At 44.5% G+C, this 26,078-nt stretch overlaps 1 protein-coding gene and 1 long non-coding RNA gene across 2 annotated transcripts in view; one reads left to right on the forward strand and one right to left on the reverse strand.

The window, feature by feature from the left end:
* PDE6A (phosphodiesterase 6A) overlaps positions 1-26,078 on the forward strand; it is a 478,514-nt gene that overhangs the window by 194,941 nt on the left and 257,495 nt on the right. The window lies entirely within an intron of this gene.
* Positions 1-26,078, reverse strand: part of LOC142203716 (uncharacterized) — a 35,628-nt gene that overhangs the window by 5,214 nt on the left and 4,336 nt on the right. Inside the window, exons 2-3 of the long non-coding RNA XR_012716121.1 lie at positions 23,919-23,999; positions 22,006-22,115 (exon numbers count right to left, since the gene is read on the reverse strand). This is a non-coding gene — a long non-coding RNA (uncharacterized LOC142203716). The remainder of the gene's footprint in view (positions 1-22,005; positions 22,116-23,918; positions 24,000-26,078) is intronic.

Below are 26,078 nucleotides of genomic sequence, written 5' to 3' on the forward strand. Positions count from 1 at the left end.
GTGACATCACTGTGTATATTATCTGTGCACTGTGACATCACTGTGTATATTATCCCTGTACTGTGACATCACTGTGTATATTATCCCTGTACTGTGACATCACTTTGTATATTATCTGTGTACTGTGACATCACTGTGTATATTATCTGTGTATTGTGACATCACTTTGTATATTATCCCTGTACTATGACATCACTGTGTATATTAATCCTGTACTGTGACATCACTGTGTATTATCCATGTACTGTGACATCACTGTGTATATTATCTGTGTACTGTGACATCACTGTGTATTATCTCTGTACTATGACATCACTGTGTATATTATCCCTGTACTGTGACATCACTGTGTATATTATCCCTGTACTGTGACATCACTGTGTGTATTATCCCTGTACTGTGACATCATTGTGTATATTATCTTAATGCTAAAAGTCTATGACCAAGTGAAATTGCTTTTATCCCAGTGTTAATATTAACCTTGCTATAGATGTGATCCAGTGATATGGCATCTCTAGGGCCATTAGCACACAGAAATACCTGGAGCTGCCAACAGTCGGGGAGCCACGTCTAGGCGGCTGTGGCTCCCGGATCAATATACTCTGGGTCTTCCTCAGCTCTGCCTTCTCTATAGAATATACAACATTGTTGAACTAAGCTCATAACTAATTTAGCAATACGGAATTGAAATGTAGAATTTGGCACTTTTGTCATGTCAATCATATCTAGAGAATAATGTGTCTATTCCTCTTACGACTACATACAGTATCCTAACCACTGTCTACCTTCTTCAGGGTATGTGACAATGTGACAAGGCCTGGAGGAAAGTGGTGGAAGGAGTATACATGTTGCAATCCTTTACATTCAAGCTGCCAGGAAAGTTTTGTAGCAAGAAAAAACTTTTTCCTTGCTTATGGGCTTTACCTAAAACCTGGAGTAACACCAGCTGGGCAGGTCTCTACTCCATTCAGCCACTTCAGGTATTTGGGAGGATTGGGACTAATTCCTCACAATCCTGAAGTGTGTTTTACAAGGGAGACAGCTCACAGGTTGATGGCTCTGCTCCAAGCAAAGCTGCTATGAATATAATAAAATGTTGGGATGCTGTTCAGGAAGTTCAGCTCTTTTTAGATAGTAACTTGTGGTGTAGACAGTCACCAGACAGCCAGGATTTCATATTGTACTGCTTATGTATTTCAATGTGTCTAGTCACGTGTCAGTTTTTTTGAATGACTGTTTTTCACAGTCGCCATAAAAACCTCACATGGTCTATCTTTCTCCATTTTCACGGACACACAGACCCAATAGAAATCAATGGATCCATGATTGCATCCACCAATGGATGTAAAATCGATTGAAACAGTTAAAAACAGATCAATAGGTGGGTCATAAGATAAAGACCAATGAAATTCATCTGATTTTTTCACTGCCTATTAAAAACTGATGCAAAAAGGATGGCACTCAAAACCGGAAAGATGGAATGAAGCGGATGCAAAACAGATGTGAAACGGCCAACAAAAACAGAGTTTAATGGATGATTTAACACCTTTTAGCTCCATCTAAAACATCGCTGTCATGTGCATAAGGCCTAAAACTGGTTGTGGTCAGGTGAAACACACCCTGGTTGTAGTAACCGTCTACCCAAGCTAACCCTGTTACAACAGTTCTCTTTCAATATATACATGTATGAAATGTATCTCCTCAGGTAACAAACTGTACAGTATACATATACGACCTATCTGCTATGTGACATTATACTATGTGGAGGGACAACTATGGGAAATTATACTGTCTGGAGGACACTTTGAAACATTATAGTGTACATAAATGGGGTTTTATACTCTGTGTAGGATGCGCTATGCCGCTTTCATGTGGCCCCAGTCAAAAGTTTGCTATAGAGCCCAATCTTTGCTTGTTACGCCCCTGGGAGAAGGCTCTTCTGCTGGCTGTTTAATTGATTTATTGCCTCATTTTTTGCTCTTACAGTCTCTTATCTACAACCTAGCAGTGTTTAAAAAGTAAAGAGTGTAACAGCAGCAATTATTTGAGCTTCTTTTCTATCTCCCCTCCCTGTTTTATTTGATTAATACGGAGAAAGTGTCTACTTGAAAGGCGTAGAAGAAAACATATTTCCTTAATAAAATGTATTACAAAATGTCATATTTTAACCTGCACTATTCATTTTTGTAAATCTGTTTATAACTGGAAGTACACTTTAACATTGTTTTTTGGTAGAAAATGGCTGCAAAAACATATCTGAAAATGTCCCAAAACACTGAAACAACGCTTATGTTAAAAGCACCTTAAGGCCTATATCTCAGTATAAGGATTCTGCAGCAGACAGGACTTGGAATGTTACATGTCAGCATTAAAGGCCAAGTCTGGAAAATAATGTCTATTTTCAGTAACATGCTGTGTTACTACATACCCTTTGACAAGGTCAGGTTCCTTTCTACTCCTTAGTGAGTTACTGTCCATTAAAGACCGCCCTGTCTATGATATAACACTTCAACACAAGTGGATCTGGAGCACAAGTTCTAACAACAATTGACTCATTAAGTGAAACTCACAAGTGGTCGGACTTTCAAGTGATGGACATAAAACATCTGCCAAACTTACAAGAGAACAAATGTGGCCGGTGAAAGTAAGAGCAGTTTCTGCAGGCATATGTGTAATAATGGCTAGCATATACTGTATATTATTGCCTTTCCTTTAATTACAACTTCGACAAGCACGTCTATAAGTGTCAGGTATGATGATATAATTGTAATCCAGCACACTGATCCACCCTGTGTCTGCAGTTCTACACCTAGAAACATTGGCTCCCAGGGCACTTAATATAACCTTGAGCGTAAATGAATCAGCTCTGCAGTTTGTTGTCTTTATGGAAGGAAAAATACAGTCTTTCATTCATAAGAGCATACCAAGAATGAACAACATGAGCTTCAAGGGTCTTTAACTATTATTATTTTCAACACATGAAAACTGAAGACATATGAGAGGGCAGGAGTAGAGATGTGAAGAAGAAATGTATATGCCAATATTTTAGACATACGTTTTCCACCACGTCCTCATACATTACTCTAGAATAAAGGGTACAATCATGGGAATATCTCTCAAACCCTGCACTCAAGCTCATCCAGTGGTCTTAGCAGTTGTCCTCACTCAGCTGCCCCTCTGTTACTCATATAATACTACCTCGTGAAGTCCTCTCAAGTGATCCCCTAGCTAACCTTTTTCTCTGCAGGACTTCCTCCACTTCAGAAGGACGTATGTATATGGTAAGCAAACCTCAACCATTTTTATGACTTGTCACAGTCAGAGGTTTTTGTTGGTTCACTCTGTTAAAAGAGAATATAGATCATGGCCATAGACTCCTCTCTATAGGTCCTCAGGACAGATACCTTTGGTTACTTAGGTAAGGCAGCATCTGGACATCATGTCTCAGTATACGATCTTGTTACAGTATCAAAATAAGGATGTACCATGAAGGAAACTTGTCCCTATCCACCTTGTGACTGTATACTGCTTTTATTACACAGACACATGCTACCACCCTCTACCTACCATCTCTCCCGGAATATATGGGAGGCTCTCAAAAATCTCTTGGACTTCCAGAAGAGAGGACAAGTCTCCCTGGCCTGGTCAGTCATATAATAACTGAATTAGGCACATTATGTGCCTGTCATGTTCCAAAAATAAGGCATGGTTAGACCACAAGAGGTTCATGGTACAAAGTGGGGCGATGCCCACATACATGGGGGGCATGGGATTGTTTTGTAAGGAATTCTTCCAAACCTCACTGATCAAATGTTGGCTAGTATGAATTTTAGGTCAAATGTGATGTGAACCTAGCCACCCAATCCCAATTGCCTTTGGAGAACTATATCGGTCTTAAACCTATCTCTCATTTTCAGAAATAATTTATATAGCCTATCAAGATTGATACATAGATACACAACTAGGAAAATTTAACATGTTTGGTTTATCTAGTGATTTATGACAAAAAGTCAATAGTAATATTTTCTAGGACTGTGATATGTTCTATTCTGTGATGCTGCTATACCCAGACAGTGAATGGAGCAAGAAGCCGAGGGCTCCGTACATCGTATAGTGGCTATACAACATTACAGCAGCTCAGCTCCCATTGAAATGAATTCTCTGCTTCTAGATCTGTACACTGTATATATAGTTTTGGACCTGCAACAGTTTCAAAAAGCTTATTGTTGCGTGCGCCGTGCCAGTCCTCACCAAACAAAAGCCCACAGAACCCATTATTGTCTATAATAATCTATAGATCTTATTTCTTTCTGCAGTAATTTACCACCTCATGTAGCTGACATCTGTTCATCATGAAAAGCAAGAAAATTATTAGTAAATTCTGCCAGTTGCTTCCACCGCATTTTGCCCTCCAGCTGTCTTAGTAAATTCCACAATTTGGTCGCAGTCTGGCAGCATCAGTCTCTAACAGCGTATTGTTCCTTGCAGGAACAGAGAAAGTCTAAGGGGACAATTGAGGCTTCAAGTCTGTACACACCCTTAAGATCACCTGAATTATAGTCTCATAAAGAAAAGCTTAACATTCTCTAATATTTCAGAGATTAGAGAAGATCAGGATAATATCCAGGCCTCCGGGAGGGAACATTAAGAGCACCTCAACCGTCTGACAATTTACAACATTATTTGATCATTGCAAGTAAATCTCCTTCTCATATATTAATATAATTAGAACATGCACATGGAAACATCTGAACAGATTGCTGTATTGGAAAGCCTCAGCACTAACATCTGCTAAGAATGACATAGGTTATGTCCATGGTGCGCCTTATCCTGATGTTGCATCCTGCAGGTGCATTGTGCTTACAATTGCTTTATGTTTCTAGAATGCAAAATCTGCCTCCTTTACCCAGCAAACCTAGATATGTCACACAGGAAGGCAAAGCAAGAATAGACATATCCAAGTCTGCCATCCTGGAATTCGGTGTTCAGTTGAGCCAAAGAGCTGCCTAAATGTTCTATACGGCATCACCAAAGTGTGCCTTATTGACACAAGACCCCCACTGTATATCAGATTGTGTGTGCTGCATCAAGGAATGGTTTCCCATCCCAAGAATTGTGTTCCAGGCAGCTCTTTGAGATAGGCCAGTTGTCAACCGTCACCCTGATCCGAAGAAGTGGCCATTGTGATTTGCCACACACAGTTGTGTGAGAATAAGGTGTATCCACTTTCAAGGCGGGAGTCCTGCATGGACGATGTTGCCAGCTATGGATTGGACCAGATTCTATAGTACATTTGTAAAGAAAGTCTGCCCCATTAACAATAGATCCAGGAGTGAATGTTCCCTAGAAGGATTTCCAGCACAAAAACAATAACCAGCATGGCTGCTGCACTACTAGTACAAGTGGGGAGGGAGGGAGGGAGTGGGGAGTGGGGAGGTCTAATGGACAACCAGAAAAAGCCATAGTTATTACAGGAAAGGAACGCTATACCTGCTCTTACAGTCATGGACACACATGTATTCTCCTCACTCAGAGACAAAAGGAGGTTAAAGCATACCTCCCAACCGTCCCGATTTCCGCGGGACAGTCCCGATTTGGGTGACATGTCCCGCGGTCCCGGTTGGAGGGAGGTATGTCCCGATTTCAACTCAGATCTGCGTCCAGAGGACGCAGATCTGAGTTGAACACACATGCGGCTGAAGGAAGGAGCTGACACAGGTCAGCTCCTCGCTTCGCCGCTGCCCGCCTCTCTCCCTGACACACGCGGCTGAAGCTGCTGCGTCTCTCTCTCGCTGACACATGCGGCTGAAGCGAGGAGCTGACCTGTGTCAGCTGCTCGCTTCGCTGCTGCCGCCGGCTCCTGGCTTGTAGACGCGATGTACACGCCAGGAGCCGGCGAAGCGAGGAGCTGACACAAGTCGGCTCCTCGCTTCAGCCGCATGTGTCAGCGAGAGAGAGAGACGCAGCGGCGAAGCGAGCACGCGAGCAGCTTCAGCCGCGTGTGTCAGGGAGAGAGGCGGGCAGCGGCGAAGCGAGGAGCTGACCTGTGTCAGCTCCTTCCTTCAGCCGCATGTGTCAGCGAGAGAGGCGGCGAGGGAGCGGAGGAGAAGGTAAGTTTAATGTGGAGGTGGAACGTGAATCTGGGGGCAGATGAAGGAGAGGACGGCATGACATTGGGGCAGAGATGGGGGACATGAATCTGGGGGCAGAGATGGGGGACATGAATCTGGGGGCAGAGATGGGGGACATGAATCTGGGGGCAGAGATGGGGGACATGAATTTGGGGGCAGAGATGGAGGGACATGAATCTGGGGGCAGAGATGGGGGACATGAATCTGGGGGAAGAGATGGAGGGACAGGAATCTGGGGGCAGAGATGGAGGGACATGAATCTGGGGGCAGAGATGGGGGACATGAATCTGGGGGCAGAGATGGAGAGGACATGAATTTGGGGGCAGAGATGGAGGGACATGAATCTGGGGGCAGAGATGGGGGACATGAATCTGGGGGCAGAGATGGAGGGACAGGAATCTGGGGGCAGAGATGTGGGACATGAATCTGGGGGCAGAGATGTGGGGACATGAATCTGGGGGCAGAGATGGAGGGACAGGAATCTGGGGGCAGAGATGTGGGACATGAATCTGGGGGCAGAGATGTGGGGACATGAATCTGGGGGCAGAGATGGAGGGACAGGAATCTGGGGGCAGAGATGTGGGACATGAATCTGGGGGCAGAGATGGAGGGGACATGAATCTGGGGGCAGAGATGGAGAGGACATGAATCTGGGGGCAGAGATGGAGAGGACATGAATCTGGGGGCAGATGAAGGGTGTATATGAAACTGGGGGAGAGATAGAGGGGGGACATATAATTTACGGGTGACTATAGGAGGATTATACTGTGTGCGGGCACATGAAAAATTAACGAGTGGGCGGAGTCAACACAAAAGTGGGTGGGGCTAAATTTGCCGCGGCGCGCTACGCGCGCCACACATTTTGTCCCTCTTTCGGTTCTTCAAAAGTTGGGAGGTATGGTTAAAGACTGTCACAAATTTTCAGTATGTGACGGGAACTGAGTTTCATCCTGGCCAAGTGGTGAAATGTCCTGCACAAATGATTTTGTAGTCTTCATGGCAGTAAATCAGAAGAAAGGTTTTTACAGAAGGAGACTTAGACAAAAAAAAACAAAACATGAAATACTAAGAAACTGAGATTTCAATACAGCGACTGTATTCTCAGCGATCTCAGGCATGCGCAGTGTCAGTTGGTGTAGGTATACAGAATCAAGCCCCCTCCTCAATTATAGCGGTGGAGAGTGCGGGGGGCAGCAGAAGTTTCTCCAGACTGGAGAACATGAAGTAGCTGAGCTGTTAGTGTTGTGGGAGGAGCGGAGAAGACAAACCCACAATTTCCCATTTAAACCTATGACACTGCCATAGGAACGCTGGCAGTGGCGGATCCAGGCTTTGTGGGGCCCTGGGCAATTGACTTTGGTGGGGCCCTACTTACTGGAGGAACGGGGGGTCTGGGGGTCCCCCCCCCCCCAGGATTTTTTTTAAATATTTGCCCTAAAAATGCGTTTTTCAAATGCGATTCGTATTTTCTGACATTACATTCTGACATTACAATAAATACAATGCAGTAATACTCACAGGAGATATCTCCCCACATTTCCCATCTCTTCCCTTTGGACCGCCATGACCACTTCTTTCAGCTGTGATTTGACTCTGTAAGGTTTGAAACACAAACATCTTTGACTTCTCACTCCTCCATGCACCCAACCCCTATATATATATATATATATATATATATATATATATATATATATATATATATATATGTTTATATATCCCAGAGCGGCCCCTGCAGCCTATATTATGCCCCACAGTGGCACAATAGACTGTGGGGCATAATAGAGGTTGCAGGGGGGCCACTGTGGGGCATAATAGAGGTTACAGGGGCCACAGTGGACCCTTCAAGCTCTATTATTATACTCAGGGGTCTTTTCAGACCCCCGAGTATAATAATCGGAGCCCCAGGGGAGATGAGAGAACATAATAAACACTGTTACTCACCTCTCCGGGATCCGATGTTAAAGAGGACTTTTCATGGGTTTGGGCAAAGGCAGTTCTATATACCGCTGGAAAGCCGAATTCAGTGCACTGTCGGCTTTCCAGCAGTATATACAGTAGAACTGCCTTTGCCCAAACCCATAAAAGGTCCTTTTTAATCCTAACAGGCTTCAGGCCTATATGGTACTACTACCACCACAGGCTTTGGACCTATATGGTAATATACCAGACCACGTGACACCTGGGCATTACCATATAGGCCTGAAGCCAGCTAGGATTAACATCGGATCCCGGAGAGGTAAGTAACACTGTTTATTATGTTCCCTCATCTCCCCTGGGGCTCCGATTATTATACTCGAGGGTCTGGAAAGACCTCCGAGTATAATAATAGCGGCAGAGGGATCGTGGCCTGGCCCGGGCCTATTCACTGCCGGTCTCCGCGGCCTGTAGTACAAGGGGAAGTGGGGGCGGCAGTGATCAGGTCCGGGGAGGTTGGTAAATAGGTCGCTACCATAGCGGCCTATTAGAAAACAAAAAAAAATGTTATTATACTTACCGATCGCGCTGCTGCTGCTCCCACTGCCTTCGCGATCCTCTTCTCTCGGCAGACGTCTACGTATCAGCGTAGGCGGGGTGATGACGCCGCCTACGCTGATACGTAGACGTCTGAACCAGCGCATGGAGAGCAGCAGCTCTCCTGCGCTGGTTCAAAGAAAAAAGAAAAAAAATCACCTGGGCTGCCACCCCCATTAGAGGTGCGGCGCTGGGTCTGAGCGCGGGGCCCCAGGCGGTTGCCCGGCTCGCCCAGCTCTGGATCTGCCCCTGAACGCTGGCATAGCAGAGCTCAATGTGTACTATAGGGTTTATTGCTACTGCGCATGCCCAAGATTACTCGCAGGGAGGAGGACGACTTTTAGAGTACAAGCAACAGAGGTGGGTGTGAGAAAGGTATGACTTGGGGGGGGGGGGGGTGCGCAGAATGCCCAGGGTGCACAGAAGAGCTAATTAGCATATCAGTTTTACTGGTAGATCATAAAAACAGGGGGGGGGGGGGGGAACGATTAGCAGCACCTGAATAGCCTATTCAGGCATATGATTATCTCAAATGGCCAAAATATAATGATAGAGCCCCTTTAAGGACCAGCTTGTTTAGAGGTGTTTACACTTACACATCAATACAGTGAGTCTCTGGTCCACATGTATTAATTTTCAATTAGTGTTATTTTTGTGACATTTTGCATAATTGATCTCACACCAGTTGTGAAATTTGTCAAAAATAAAAGATAAACATTTCACATTATAAAAATATATGGACAATCATTTGATAACAGGACATATATTAATTGGTGACGTACCAGTTTTTTATGAGTATTTGCTAAATCAAAAGGAACATATAAAATATATGAAAAACCTCCATTGACATAAAAGATTCTTTAAATTTCTAAATTATGGTTTTAAAGTAGAATAGAATTTAACTAGCATAGGATTGTAAAAAGGAAGGAGCCACCACTTTACAGGAAATGGCCTTAGGTGGGTGACTCCTTTGAGTCTTTACCAGAGATTGTCCTGTGTAAATCTTGTATGTATTTGCTTGTGCTTTGTGTACCTTATTGTGCATTTTATGACATGCATTTTATTGATAGGCTCATGATTTATAGCACTGTATAACGTTACACTGTCACTTTAACTGTGTACTTGCTGCTGAGTAATCATGTCTACTTCAGTCAGGTGCATTCTGAAGGGAGGGTGACATGATGGCTTTCCAAATGGGTGAAATCGGGTTGTTTCCATTGGCCGTGCACTGGGTCATGTCTCTTTGTTGTCTCTATACTCAATGTATAGTCTACATGTACTATGAATTGATGCCATGTCAGGCAGGATGCTTCTGATATATTAGCAGTGGCGGGTAATGGGCCCTACTTAGTTACCAATCCCCGCTTCTGTCCACTACTGCTTCTGCTTCTGCCCATAGTGTCTCATAGCATATCTCTGACACTGAACAGTGTCAGGATGTTGCTGACAACCGCGTGATATGGACGCACAGGGTCCACTGGAGGGCTGAAGGGGAAGCAGAGGCGGCCATGGACAGGAGCAGGGTTTGGTAAGAGTATTTGTTAGGCAAACCATACATGATTCATTTTGTGAGGTTCACCTGGGAGTTTTGTTTGGTACGAAATTAAACTATTATACTATGGGGTCTCTTCTGACCCCAGAGTATAATAAGCCGAGGCCAAGGGGAGGTGATTAAACATAACTAACAGTATTATGTACTTCTCATAGGCTCTAGTGCAGGTCTTCGGCCTCTTCAATGACATCACAGATGTCAGGCCGGCATTACAACGCATAACGACGTCATTGCAGAGGTCCAAAGACCCGCACCAGAGCCCAGAAGAGTTAAATGACACTGTGTTTTATGTTTGGTCACCTCCTCTGGGCCTCCGATCATTATACTCTGGGGTTGAACCCTATTTACTTACCAACCCCCATTCTTGCTCATGGTCGTGCCTGCTTCCCCTTCTGCCCTCCAGGCGGCTCCCATTCCATGTGAGTATAGTGTGTTTCTTGGCCCTGCCCTGTCTTTCAGTAGTTTAAGTAGGAGGAGGGGAGCCTTGTCATGAGGGACACTTAGTTTGCGTTGTCTGAATGTTGTGTGCCTCTGGACCCAAAGGATCACTGCTGTGACCAATGATTGGTGAGCAATGACGTGTACGCTGCATTAACGCCGCGCTATTTTGCGGTGGCGTTGCCTGGCGTTAACGCGGCGTATATGTGGCGTTAACGCGGCGCTATGTGCAAAAATAAGCACAAAAAACGCCAGCGTTACTCAGTGTGAATACAGCCTAAGTCCGAGAAGATATATAAAGTACCAAGCACTAATAGTGTAATACTGTTAATTGCATTTTGCGTAATATGGTAAAAATATGGATTCAGTGCTCACCTTAGGAAATTGTGATGAGAACACAACAACTAGTAATTAGAGATGAGCGAACAGTGTTCTATCGAACACATGTTCGATCGGATATCAGGGTGTTCGCCATGTTCGAATCGAATCGAACACCACGTGGTAAAGTGCGCCAAAATTCGATTCCCCTCCCACCTTCCCTGGCGCCTTTTTTGCACCAATAACAGCGCAGGGGAGGTGGGACAGGAACTACGACACTGGGGGCATTGAAAAAAATTGGAAAAAGTCATTGGCTGCCGAAATCAGGTGACCTCCATTTTAGACGAATAGTGGATTTCAAATCCGGGTCATATGAGAATGTGAACTTTGTGACTATGAGACAGGGATAGCTGTACAGGCAGGGATAGCTAGGGATAACCTTTATTTAGGGGGGAATGTTATTAAAAATAACTTTTTGGGGCTCTATCGGGTGTGTAATTGTGATTTTTGTGAGATAAACTTTTTCCCATAGGGATGCATTGGCCAGCGCTGATTGGCCGAATTCCGTACTCTGGCCAATCAGTGCTGGCCAATGCATTCTATTAGCTTGATGAAGCAGAGTGTGCACAAGGGTTCAAGCGCACCCTCGGCTCTGATGTAGCAGAGCCGAGGCTGCACAAGGGTTCAAGCGCACCCTCGGCTCTGATGTAGGAGAGCCGAGGGTGCACTTGAACCCTTGTGCACCCTCAGCTCTGCTACATCAGAGCCGAGGGTGCGCTTGAACCCTTGTGCACACTCTGCTTCATCAAGCTAATAGAATGCATTGGCCAGCGCTGATTGGCCAATGTATTCTATTAGCCTGATGAAGTAGAGCTGAATGTGTGTGCTAAGCACACACATTCAGCTCTACTTCATCGGGCTAATAGAATGCATTGGCCAGCGCTGATTGGCCAGAGTACGGAACTCGACCAATCAGCGCTGGCTCTGCTGGAGGAGGCGGAGTCTAAGATCGCTCCACACCAGTCTCCATTCAGGTCCGACCTTAGACTCCGCCTCCTCCGGCAGAGCCAGCGCTGATTGGCCGAAGGCTGGCCAATGCATTCCTATGCGAATGCAGAGACTTAGCAGTGCTGAGTCAGTTTTGCTCAACTACACATCTGATGCACACTCGGCACTGCTACATCAGATGTAGCAATCTGATGTAGCAGAGCCGAGGGTGCACTAGAACCCCTGTGCAAACTCAGTTCACGCTAATAGAATGCATTGGCCAGCGCTGATTGGCCAATGCATTCTATTAGCCCGATGAAGTAGAGCTGAATGTGTGTGCTAAGCACACACATTCAGCACTGCTTCATCACGCCAATACAATGCATTAGCCAGTGCTGATTGGCCAGAGTACGGAATTCGGCCAATCAGCGCTGGCTCTGCTGGAGGAGGCGGAGTCTAAGGTCGGACCTGAATGGAGACTGGTGTGGAGCGATCTTAGACTCCGCCTCCTCCAGCAGAGCCAGCGCTGATTGGTCGAGTTCCGTACTCTGGCCAATCAGCGCTGGCCAATGCATTCTATTAGCCCGATGAAGTAGAGCTGAATGTGTGTGCTTAGCACACACATTCAGCTCTACTTCATCAGGCTAATAGAATACATTGGCCAATCAGCGCTGGCCAATGCATTCTATTAGCTTGATGAAGCAGAGTGTGCACAAGGGTTCAAGCGCACCCTCGGCTCTGATGTAGCAGAGCCGAGGCTGCACAAGGGTTCAAGTGCACCCTCGGCTCTCCTACATCAGAGCCGAGGGTGCGCTTGAACCCTTGTGCAGCCTCGGCTCTGCTACATCAGAGCCGAGGGTGCGCTTGAACCCTTGTGCACACTCTGCTTCATCAAGCTAATAGAATGCATTGGCCAGCACTGATTGGCCAGAGTACGGAATTCGGCCAATCAGCGCTGGCCAATGCATTCTATTAGCCCGATGAAGTAGAGCTGAATGTGTGTGCTAAGCACACACATTCAGCACTGCTTCATCACGCCAATACAATGCATTAGCCAGTGCTGATTGGCCAGAGTACGGAATTCGGCCAATCAGCGCTGGCTCTGCTGGAGGAGGCGGAGTCTAAGATCGCTCCACACCAGTCTCCATTCAGGTCCGACCTTAGACTCCGCCTCCTCCAGCAGAGCCAGCGCTGATTGGCCGAATTCCGTACTCTGGCCAATCAGCACTGGCTAATGCATTGTATTGGCTTGATGAAGCAGTGCTGAATGTGTGTGCTTAGCACACACATTCAGCTCTACTTCATCGGGCTAATAGAATGCATTGGCCAATCAGCGCTGGCCAATGCATTCTATTAGCGTGAACTGAGTTTGCACAGGGGTTCTAGTGCACCCTCGGCTCTGCTACATCAGATTGCTACATCTGATGTAGCAGTGCCGAGTGTGCATCAGATGTGTAGTTGAGCAAAACTGACTCAGCACTGCTAAGTCTGCATTCGCATAGGAATGCATTGGCCAGCCTTCGGCCAATCAGCGCTGGCTCTGCCGGAGGAGGCGGAGTCTAAGGTCGGACCTGAATGGAGACTGGTGTGGAGCTATCTTAGACTCCGCCTCCTCCAGCAGAGCCAGCGCTGATTGGTCGAGTTCCGTACTCTGGCCAATCAGCACTGGCCAATGCATTTCTATGGGGAAAAGTTAGCTTGCGAAAATCGCAAACTGACAGGGATTTCCATGAAATAAAGTGACTTTTATGCCCCCAGACATGCTTCCCCTGCTGTCCCAGTGTCATTCCAGGGTGTTGGTATCATTTCCTGGGGTGTCATAGTGGACTTGGTGACCCTCCAGACACGAATTTGGGTTTCCCCCTTAACGAGTTTATGTTCCCCATAGACTATAATGGGGTTCGAAACCCATTCGAACACTCGAACAGTGAGCGGCTGTTCGAATCGAATTTCGAACCTCGAACATTTTAGTGTTCGCTCATCTCTACTAGTAATGCATCTCAAGATATTCTTAATGGACCTTGGTAGCAGCCATTCAGCTCTTCAGCGTATGAGTGCCACTATACGCTGCTAGTGATAGGTAAAGGATGTGGAATACTGGGATGTATTTACAAAAAAAAGCATGAAAAAGCTGGTCCTTTGGTTGCAATAAAGCTTTAAACCTATATGATAAAGTAATACAACTGCTTTCGGGCACATTTCCCTTTCTCAAGTGTGCAGATGATGGGTTCTCTGCCTGCACAGGGATCAGTATTTCCACCTATTTTCTGACTACTGAATTCTCCTGTTATAAACTGAGGATGATATTGTCTCATGTAATGTCTTAGAGCAGAGACTTTAAAGGAAATCTATCAGTCAAACCCAGCAAATCAAAGAAAACCCACAAATACGCTGCTCAAACAAATAAGGAAACACTTAAGCAACACAATGTAACTACAAGAAACACTGACAATCAGTTTCACATACTGTTGTGCAAATGGAATAGACAACAGATGGAAATTATTGGCAGTTATCGAGACACACTTAATAAAGGAGTGCTTCTGCAGGTGGAGACCATAGACCACATCTCAGTATCAATGCTTTCTGGTTGATGTTGTGGTCTTGAATGTTGGTTGTGCTTTCACACTTGTGGTAGCATGAGACGGACTCTACAACCCACACAAGTGGCTCAGATAGTGCAGCTCATCCAGGATGGCATATCAATGTGAGCTGTGGCAAGAAGGTTTGCTGTGTCTGTCAGCGTAATGTCCAGAGGCTGGAGGAGCTACCATGAGACGGGCCAGTACACCAGGAGACGTGGAGGGGGCCGTAGGAGGGCAACAACCCAGCAGCAGGACCGCTACCTCCACCTTTGTGCAAGGAGGAACAGGAGGAGCACTGCCAGAGCCCTGCAAAATGACCTCCAGCAGGCCACAAATGTGCATGTGTCTGCACAAACAATTAGAAACCAACTCCATGAGGATGGTATGTATAAGGGCCTGACGTCCACAGATGGGGGTTGTGCTCACAGCTCAACACCGTACAGGATGCTTGGCATTTGCCACAGAGCACCAGGAATGGCAACTTTGCCACTGACGCCCTGTGCTCTTCACAGATGAAAGCAGGTTCACACTGAGCACATGTGACTGAAGTGACAGAGTCTGGAGACGCTGTGGAGAGCAATCTGCTGCCTGCAACATCCTTCGGCATGACCAGTTTGGCAGTGGGTCAGTAATGGTGTGGGGTGGCACTTCTTTGGAGGGCCGCACAGCCCTCCATGTGCTTGCCAGAATTAGCCAGACTGCCATTAGGTACCGAGATGAGATACTCAGACCTCTTGTGAGACCATATTTTGGTGCTGTTGGCCCTGGGTTCCTTCTAATGCAGGACAATGCCAGACCTCATGTGGCTGGAGTGTGTCAGCAGGTCCTGCAAGATGAAAGCATTGAAGTTATGGACAGGCCACCAGTTCCCCATACCTGAATCCGACTGAGCACATCTGGGACATCATGTCTTGCTCCATCCACCAACGTCACGTTGCACCACAGACTGTCCAGTAGTTGGCAGATGCTTTAGTCCAGGTCTGGGAGGAGATCCCTCAGGAGACCACCCCCAACCTCATCAGGAGCATGCCCAGGCGTTGTAGGGAGGTCATACAGGCACAGGGAGGCCACACACACTATTGAGCCTCATTTTGACATATTTTAAGGACATTACATCAAAGTTGGATCAGCCTGCAGTGTGTTTTTCCACTTTAATTTTGAGGGGGACTCTAAATCCAGGCCTCCATTGGTTAATAAATGTGATTTCCATTCATGATTTTTGTATGATTTTGTTGTCATAGCATTCAACTTTGTACAGAACAAAGTATTCAATGAGAATATCTCATTCATTCAGATCTAGGATGTGTTATAATTGAGTGTTCCCTTTAGTTTTTTGAGCAGTGTATATAGGTTAAGGTCACTTTAATCAAATGGTGTTTTCCATTTGTTAATCAGTGCCTCCATTGATGAGATATTTCTGTTTTTGACAATATGGAAATTAGATTTTTGGAGCAATTTTGGGGCCGATAAAGAGGGCAATTACTGATTGGGGGCAAAATAAAGGAAGAAGTGTACTCTTTGAGGACTAGTAAAGAGGGCAGTATCAGTGGCGTAACTAGGAATGGCGGGGCCCCGTGGCGAACTTTTGACATGGACCCCCCCCCCCCGACCAACGCCGACACCGAAGACCTCGACCGACCCCCTCCTACGCATTCCTGCGCGCTCTATTATGCCCCATAGTGGCCCCTTCACACAGTATTATCCCTCATAGTGGCCCCTGCACACAGTATTATGTCCCTCAGTGGCCCCTACACACAGTATTATCCCCAATAGTGGCCCCTGCACACAGTATTATCCCCAATAGTGGTCCCTGCACACAGTATTATGTCCCACTGTGAACACCCGGACGCAGGCCGGGTTCATGTGACGTCAGAGACGTCAGACAAGTAGGAAGGAGGCCTGGCCAGGATCGTGGAGAGGTAAGTAACAGTGCTTTTTATGTTTCTTACCTCTTCCCGGTCCGCCAATCATTATACTCGGGGGTCCGAAAAAGACCCCCGAGTATAATGATAGCAGCAGTAGCGGCTGTCACCGAGCCCCTAATGTCCCGGGCCCTGTGGCAGCTGACTCTGCTGCTATGGTGGTAGTTACGCCACTGGGCAGTATAGTGTATGTGGGCCAATAAATGAGGTAGTTACTGTTGGGGGGCAATAAACAGGGCAGTTTACTGTTTTGGGGGCAATTAAAGAGACAGAATATACTATGTGAGCAATAATGAGGGCAATTAGTGTTGAAAGGTCAGTAAAGAGGAAATATACTGTATGTGGGCCAGTAAAGGAGGCAATATACTGCAAGGGGGCAGTATACTCTGTGGGGTCCAATAAAGGAGACATATTCTTTGTGGAGGGCAGTAAAGGAGCAATACACTGTCTCAGGGCACTAAATGTGCAGTATGCTGTGTGGCCAGTAAAGGGGGGCATTCTGGTCTGTGGAGGCCAGTAAAGTGGGTGTTATACCATGTGGGTGCCAATAAAGGGAAAATATATATTGTGTAGGTCAGAAAAGGGTTCACTATACTGTATGGAGGCCAGTAGGATAAAAAAAGATAACCTTAATAGTCTTACCATGGGGAAATTCAGTGTGTTACAACAGCATGGATAATACAGTAATATATTACAAGAAAGAACACATACAAGCTCAGAATAGCAGAGAGTAAAGATACTAGGAGTTATAGTAAAGAAAAAGAAAAGAGAGACTTCAGGATCATTTAGTTCTCTGTGCGGAGTGATCTTCGCTTAGCCTGATGTAGATTATACAGCCTGAGGAAGGATCTCTGATAGCTCTCCTTTTCACACTTGGGGTGAAGCAGGTGGTCACTGACAGTATGGCCCAGTGCCATTATGGTCTCATGGGATGGGAGTTGTTCTCCAGCATTGACCTCACTACGGACAGTATCCTTCTGTCACCTGTCACCCAGCGGGCTTCTTAGGACAGAGCTGGTCCTTCTAACCAGTCAGGATACAATGTACTGTGTGGGGTCAATAACAGGGACAATATGTTATGTGGGGACAGTAAAGGTGGAAATACACTGTGTTGAAGCCAGAAAAAGGAATGATGTATTGTTCAGAGGCAGGTGAGGGAGTATTATCATGTATAGGGGCCAGTAAAGCGCTGGTGAGATGCTCAGTCAAAAGTTTGCCGTGGAACCCTGTCTTTCCTAGTTATACTCCTGGCTGTTTTCTGGGGACAGACTCCCTTTAAATGTAGGCCAAACTCCATCTATTCTATTTGCTCTATCTTGGTGCTTGCCCTATGTGCTATGTGCAAGGTGAATTCCAATGCAGGGAGTGTATTTACCTATAGTCTATGAACATGCTTTCATCTGATTTGGTCTAATGCTTCACCTTATCATTTGTCTTTGAAATAAACTGTGAAATAACACCCTGACCTTCGCGATTGCCAAGAAATATGTACACAACATGGAGAAATACACACTTCCTAAACTGTAACAAATAAGGATTATACGAGGATTTGGGATCATTTGACACCAATGCTGAAAAAAAAGACTTAAGCCGCTACCAGAGTTAGGTACTTGTGTGTGGCAAAGTAGTCTGATAGGTGTATTATATATGTGCACTGAAGTGTGACTTATAGTGTGGTGTGTATAGCAGTAATGTTTGTATTCTGTACTGTTATTTTATGATACCCTTCCTCTCAGTCACAGGGTGCATTTTTCTAATATCTTGTTCAGTCAGGTAAAACAACTTGTAGTTACAGCTATTTCACTACAATACTCCATATATATTGGTCAAAATTTGTGAAATGGAATTATATTGTATCTTATAAAAATAGTGTCATTTCCCTTTGAACCTATACATAGTTATAGAGGAACATACCTGCTATGTGAGTGTCATAAAATATTTATATGCAGGCTACAACAGATTTTTCTTAGTCTTTGTTCAAATAAAACCATGAGCACTGAAGAGTCAGAACAAGTCTTAAAGGAGTTTTCCATGCTGCTGTCCATTTTTGACAATGATCTATTCTGAGTATTTGATCAGTGGGTTTGCGACATCAGGACACCACGCTGATCAGCTCCTCCAGGCAGGAAACTATAGAGGGGATAAAGCAGAAAAGGGAAGGCTCTGTCCACTGTATAGTGGAAGGCTGAAGTTTAGCAGTCTTGCTCCTATTCACTTGAATCGGAACAGCTGATCAGTATGGGATGTTGGACCCCCCACCAATCAGAAACTGATGACCTAGTATCAAAAACAGCTCCCAGTCCAGAAAACCCCCTTATTAGGGCTAGTTCACACAGGGGCAAAGAGGTTGATTTTGACAGCGGATTTTGCTTCAAAATCAGGAAATGCAGCTTTTTTGGTCGCAGATTTTGCTGGGGTTTTTTTTAACTAGAACCAAAAATGGCTACAAAAGGAATAGGAAATATACAGAAAGCTCTTATATTTCTCCTTCTGCTCCATCCACCCCTGGATTTGGCTCTAAAAAGAGTCAGCAAAATCTGTAACAAAAAAAGCTGCACTTCTGCAATGTGGGGCTTCAGTCATCCATAAGGCAATGTGTGTCCATGAAACAGCAATTCGTTCCCAGTCATCCGGGCCAAGTTTCTAGCGGGTCACGGCCATAGTAGATTCCACTGTGTTTTGTACTCTGATGGCATGCACTCGGCCACAATTGAGGATATGCAGCTGCGCAATACCCAAAACCCACGGAAACACAGGGAGAACATACAAACTCCTTGCAGATGTCGTCTTTGGTTGAATTTGAATCTAAGGGGGAGTTCACATGGAGTAACGTGATGTGGCACGTATACGCCGTGTGAGACTTTGCGGGCCGTATACGCTCCCATTGATTTCAATGGGAGCCGGTATCCTATACGCGGTGCTATTTTGCGGCAGCAAAATCATGGCCGCAAAATAATGCTGCGTTTACGATTCACGCATTGAAATCGCATTGAAATCCACGCATTGAAATCAATGGGAGCGTATACAGCCCGCAAAATTTCACACGGCGTATACGTGCCACATCACGCGGCACGTTACTCCGTGTGAACTCCCCCTAAGACTGCGGATCTTCAAGGCTGCAATGCTAACCCCTTAGCTACTGTGCTAGGTATACATTTGAAGGGATTCTATCATTAAAAAAATTGATTTTTAACTAAAAGCACGTCAGAATAATCTTTAAAAAGGTTCTTCTTCTAATCTAATCTAATCTTTAGAAAGGTTCTTCTTCTCCTACCTTTATCTTTCAGGACCGTGCCGCCATTTTTGATATTTTTCTTCATTATGCAAATTGGTCTTCAGAAAGGACAGGGGTCGGCCCCCTGTACGCAAAGCACAGGCTTGTCATAGGTTCCAGTGCCGTCTCTCTCTGCTTGTGCTGACGCGTCTCCGCAACGTCAGCAATGTGCTTTTGGTATCCAAATCCCGCACATGATCACTCGATTCTGCCACTTTGCAAAACATATATATATATATATATATATATATATATACTGATAATTTCAATATAATACTTTGTGTGTATGAAAAAATATGGTCAAGTGTCTTCCCCAAAATTTTTAATGTCAGAACATGTAAAAAGAATGACAGTGCAGTGAATGGTTAAACTAGCAGTTTTTATTCACTACTAGCCATCCATTTTCCCTTAGACAGACATGTTACTGTCACTTTGACATTACTTTGGCAGTATTTGCCTTTGAGAGCTAGAAATGGGCTAGATAGAGTCCTATTAGCCCTGGCAGTTTCATACACAGGGGTATATTTATAAATAGAAGTCTGACACTTCTTTCTACATTAACGCTAAAATTTATGGTGCATGACATTTGCGACATATTTATGAACAGCAAGCACCAGAAATAGAAAAATACGTCTGGCTCGATACTTTTGAAAAATGTGCATCAGAATGAGCGAAGATTAAAGTGTCAAATTCTACAACATATTTAAGAGACAGAAAAGTAAGAACATGGCGCAGATTTTCTTACGCAAAATATACCAAATTTAAGATAGTGTAAACTTAGTTGGGCAATGGAGACTGATTTTTTTGGCGCATCGTAAAAGTGAGTCAGTATTTTTGTGTGTCAGAAAGTGAGATTTATGAAATTCTGTACAAAGTGGTAAGCAATGAAAGCACACAGACCCCCATAGACAATAACGGGGTCTGTGTGTTTTTTGCGTGGTGTCCGCACGAATCATGCAGAGAGAACAATACTATAAAAACTTTTTTTCTCTCCGCAAAATTTGTGCTGAAAAGACACAGACCCCATTATAGTCTAAGGGGGTCCGTATACTTTCATTGCTCACCACTTTTTAATACATTCAGTATTCCGTTCAGGGGTCCCCAAGCAGACTCCTCGAACAGAATACTGAAAGCAGTTGTGAACCAGGACTTGAAATTAAAATGATATATTGCCATTATAAAGGTAGAATTATGTGTTATATTATTATTATTAATAATAATAATAATAATAATAATATTATTATTATTATTATTATTATTGCTATCTTATTTGTTTAGGCAGTGTTACTTTATTATCACTGATCATCATTGATCAATGCAGAATATGTTAAGAATAATCTGCACTGCTGGGCTTTGCTGCTGGTATTTTATGCGATTTCTTATCTGCTATGAATGGACATACAAGTCTGATCTCTTCATGTGTTTATCCCTTTGCCTCCTCCCTCCTCTGTCAGTTCTCTTGTAGCAGGAGTTGCAGGGATAGGATTAGGCATATTACCAGATTGGGAAAGGTTCGTGTGTAGGTTGAGGTCAATCCGGGGACAATAACTGCCAGTATAGCAAGTCTGTCCTAGATTTAATTATTGACTACATGATCTACTAAGAGCATCAATTGTAAAGAATCCAATGTACAGACATTGCAACAACATTTGTAACACATCAAAGCAATTCTAGAACAAATATTTTTTTTTCAGGTGAACACATTGTCTAATGCAATGAGAAAAACTGAACTTGTCATATGACGTGAAATCCTAATGTACCCTGCGATATAGATGTTCAGACCTTTTAGTATAAATCACTGCTAAACATAAGGAAAACTTATTCCACACAATGAAAAGTTGCTTTAAAACATCTCTATTAATACTAATAATATAAAAATTTCATACAGAATCCATCGCCTGAACAAGTACATACACATCCACAACCATAAGTACTCAATTATTTACATGGCCAAAAGTAATATATTTATAATAGCAACTAATTAGGAATTAGATGAATGACTCTCAAAATAGTGAAAATAATTAACCCAATATTGTTTGGATTTAAAGGGATTCTACTAGAGATGAGCGAATATACTGGATCGAATACCTCCGCCGCATAGCTCCCGGCGGTAGGGAAGGCGGGAGGGGCAGTAAAAATTCAAAGCCCCAGAAGTGTTTTTGCACTGGGAGCTATGCGGCCGAGGTATTCGATCCAGTATATTCGCTCATATCTAGATTCTACCATTAAACCACATTGTTTTCTCATTGACAAGTAGGAATAGCCTTAAGAAAGGCTATTCTTCTCCTACCTTTAGATGTCCTCTCCGCGCCGCCATTCCATAGAAATCCCACCTTCACACATTAAGTTGCTTCGATTCTTGGACAACCCCAGGTATGGGATGTTTTGCATTTGTATTGCCTGAAATATGTGCATATACTTGTATCTAAGCAATGGATTCTATTTTAGAGTTTAATGCATAACAATAGTTTTAATGTGAATTTTCCTAGTGTTGGAAAATATTTGCACTTGTGCGGTCTATGGATGGGGCTCATTATGCTGCAATGGGCAATGAGCTGGTTTTCTTCTCTGAACGCCAGTATACATTACACACATATCTTTGTTTTATGGAGATAAACTTACAATACATCCTATCCAGTGGCGTAACTACCGCCGTAGCAGCAGAGGCAGCTGCCACAGGGCCCGGGACATTAGGGGCCCGGCGACAGCCGCTACCGCTGCGTTTTTATTTTGTTTTTTTTAATAGGCCATTGTAACTCCAGCCGGTAACGGGCCCTATATACTTACCGATCCTGGCAGGGGCCAGGATCGGTAAGTGACGGCGTGGGCCCCACAAAGCACTATTATACTCGGGGGTCTTTTTGGACCCTTGAGTATAACGATCGGAGGCCGGGGATACGTAAAATAACATAAAAAATGTGTTACTTACCTCTCCAGGCTCCGGGCAGGCTTTGGCCTACTTGCGTGACGTCATATGACCCGCTACGCAGGGCAACGGTCACATGACGTCCCGGAATATGGCCTACAGCAATGGAGAATGCAGGGGAGTCGGGAGATAGGTAAGTAACAGTAGTTTGTTGCTTGTATCCCTCTGGGTCTCCGATTATTATACTCTGACCCCAGAGTATAATAATTATTCATGGGTGTCCAGAATGGGACATAATACTGTGTACTGGGGCCAGTATGGGGGCATAATACTGAGTACTGGGGCCAACATAGGATATTATAGTGTGCGCAGAAATGTGCATGCGGGGGGGGGGGGGGCGCGGCATTAGGGGGTCAGTTAGTCAAGGTATTCAGCGTCGGTCGGGGGGGCCCATGTCAGAAGTTCGCCACGGGGCCCCGCCATTCCTAGTTACGCCACTGATCCTATCACTTACTACTGGGGTTAATATCAAACTAGGATCCCCCTTCCATTAGAGGGGATAGTATGTAATACTGCTATGTAAAGATGAGAGGCTGCGTGAAGTGAACATAACCTTGAAGGGGTTGTCTGGTTTACAAATCACATAAATTAACCTATTAAGGAATTTATAGTGCAAAGTTTCCTAGCCTGGGAACTCCATAAGTTTACTACAGTGGAGAGTGTTTGGAAATAAGGTCTCCGACCTGGCATGGGTCGATTGAGTTCAATGGCCACCATGTAATGTTCTCTTTTCCCTGTGGTGGAGTTGCGGGTGTAGAGAACACTTGCTGTCAGGTCCTGCACAGAAATAGGCTGACCACTCGAAGTCCAAGCAGTGGGAATCCCTATATTAGAAGAATTGTCTAAAGAGCCACTTTACAATAGGATGACAGGTATGGTTGTCAGAGTGACTCTTTATGTGTGACTAACACAATACATTACTGCAGCGGACAATCCATCTAGTAGAGGGGTACGCGTGTCGCCGACTGATTTGGTAGGCCGGTGATTGCAGACAAAGCCTGATTCATGTGAACAATATTATGCAGCATCTGTGCCATATGTTTATCTCCTTCAGCCCCTCTGAAGCTCGCTCTCATCTGCCATGGCAATCACAGTGATTTGGTTGATTTTGATTGACATTATCAGCTTTTCCCCTTCATTCCATTTGCTTCATAATGTAGACATCACTCAGTGAACAGTGACTCAATGCTTCAAATGCTTCCAAGCTTCATAATCCTAACACACTCACATGATGATACATGGCATAATCGTATACAAGTAAATCCCATATTACTCACTTATCAATTAGAAGTTGATGCATCTTGTCAATGTTACCTATTTTCCTTTTTATGGCAGTCTCATGGAATAGTAATATACTTCTGTTTTGAAGAGAATGAATACAATCACTTAAAATATCATGCACTTGGCAAGAACCAATACCATGAAACTGTTACATTTATTTTAGGCTCTCATCCAGAGCCGCACACACAGTTAAAGCAAACATGGAAAATACTTGAAATACTACAGTAGAACAGTCCCGACTCCCCCTGCTGACCGATGTACAAGTAATCTGGGAAAAGCCTTCCTTGTGTCTTATCTGCAGCTCCACTAGACAATACAATTATTAGTAATATTTCATCTAGGCTATGTATGTCTATTTGGAAAAGTTTAGTACAAGACGAGCAACAAGTTTTGGCTGAATTGAAGCATAAAAGGTTTTCTCAAAAAATAACATAAAAACATAACTCAAGCAACATTATTTATATTGCGGATAGTTTTCTAGCTCTCTGCATGCGACCAGTGAAGGTAAATACTGGATGTTTTTATTCTGGTTGCCTAGTTCCCTTAGTGTATGTGTGTGTATATTATATAATATAATAAATGTATACACACAGATACCAGCCTAATAGTCTGTATGCCCCCCTTGTGCACTAAAACAGCGTTGACCAGTCCAGGTATGGACTCTACATGGTTTTCTGTCATATCTGATAACAAGATTTTAGCAGCAATTGCATTAAAAAGGTATTCCAGTTATTACAAATTAGGGGAAAACTATGTGATTGGTAGGGGGGTCTAACTGCTGGAAGAAGAGGGGCCCCATGTGCTCCAAATAAATAGACTGGCAAGTCAAGCATGTGCTCTGCCTCTCCATTCAATTAATGTCTATGGAACTGCCAGTGCCAATGAAACAGGGGCGTAACTTGAGGGGATGCAGAGGGTGCAGTTGTATCGGGGCCTAGGAGTCTTAGGCTCTGTTCCCACGGAGTAACGCGCCGCTCATTCTGACATGTAATTGATATCAATGGGTTAAAAAGCCTCCCATTGATTTCCATGTGTAACGCGTGTAAGACGGCACCCATTGAAGTCAATGGGATTCTGTTTTGCAGCGCTCACTCTGACACGTGTTTACTCCCTGGGAACGGAGCCTTAGTGGGTCCATAAGCACTGGCATCAGTATTGAGACTGCAGCTTCCATCTGGCCCATAAGCCAAGGAGACCCACAGATTACCCCTAACCACACTAAGGATGATTAAACTCCTTAGCACCCGTAACCATCACTATCAAGAGTTCACTGTAGGGATGAGGTAGGGGGCCCCGGACAAAAGATTGCCCCCGGGCCTACAAAACTTTGGTTACATCGGGGCAACACGGTGGCTCAGTGGTTAGCACTGCAGCCTTGCAGCACTGGAGTCCTGGGTTCAAATCCTGCCAGGCACAATATCTGCAAGGAGTTTGTATGTTCTCCCCGTGTTTGTGTGGATTTCCTCCCATTCTACATAGACATACTGATAGCAATGAGATGTACTGCTATAGAAGTGAATGGAGAAGCAACCTGACACTCCATCTATTCAGGGGATGTGGAACATCCATTCTCACCACTAGGACCTCCAACAATCTAGAATGTTATTCCCTATAATGTGGATAGGAGGTAACTTGTAATAATAATAACTTTATTTATATAGCGCCAACATATTCAGTACCACTTTATAAATCAACACTAATTCTCTAGTCTTATAAGTTGTGAAGACGTACATGAATCAAACTTCTTTTCCCAGAAAATACCACAGATGTTTGACCATTACAATAGGGGAAATTTAGAAGAACAGTCAACACCTTGAACTTTTTGTCATATTTAATAAACTATTCCTGATCAATTTTTGAGATTTATTAATCCTGTCTATAAGTATAATTATAGATACAATGTCCTACAGTTGGATAGCCACAAAACTACAAAGAGACATGGAGGACCTCAGTTATGTGGAGAGATTAAACCCTTCCTGACATTCACTTTAAGGGGGAGTTCACACGGAGTTACGTGCCGCGAGATTTGGCACGTAGACGCTGCGTGACCCTTTGCGTGCCGTACACGCTCCCATTGAGTTCAATGGGAGTGGGGAGCGTATGCGCCGCGCTAGTTTGCGGCCGTGCATTTATTCACGGCCGCAAACTAGCGCGGG

Source organism: Leptodactylus fuscus, chromosome 5, assembly GCF_031893055.1.
Source record: "Leptodactylus fuscus isolate aLepFus1 chromosome 5, aLepFus1.hap2, whole genome shotgun sequence".
NCBI classification, from domain to species: Eukaryota; Metazoa; Chordata; class Amphibia; order Anura; family Leptodactylidae; genus Leptodactylus; species Leptodactylus fuscus.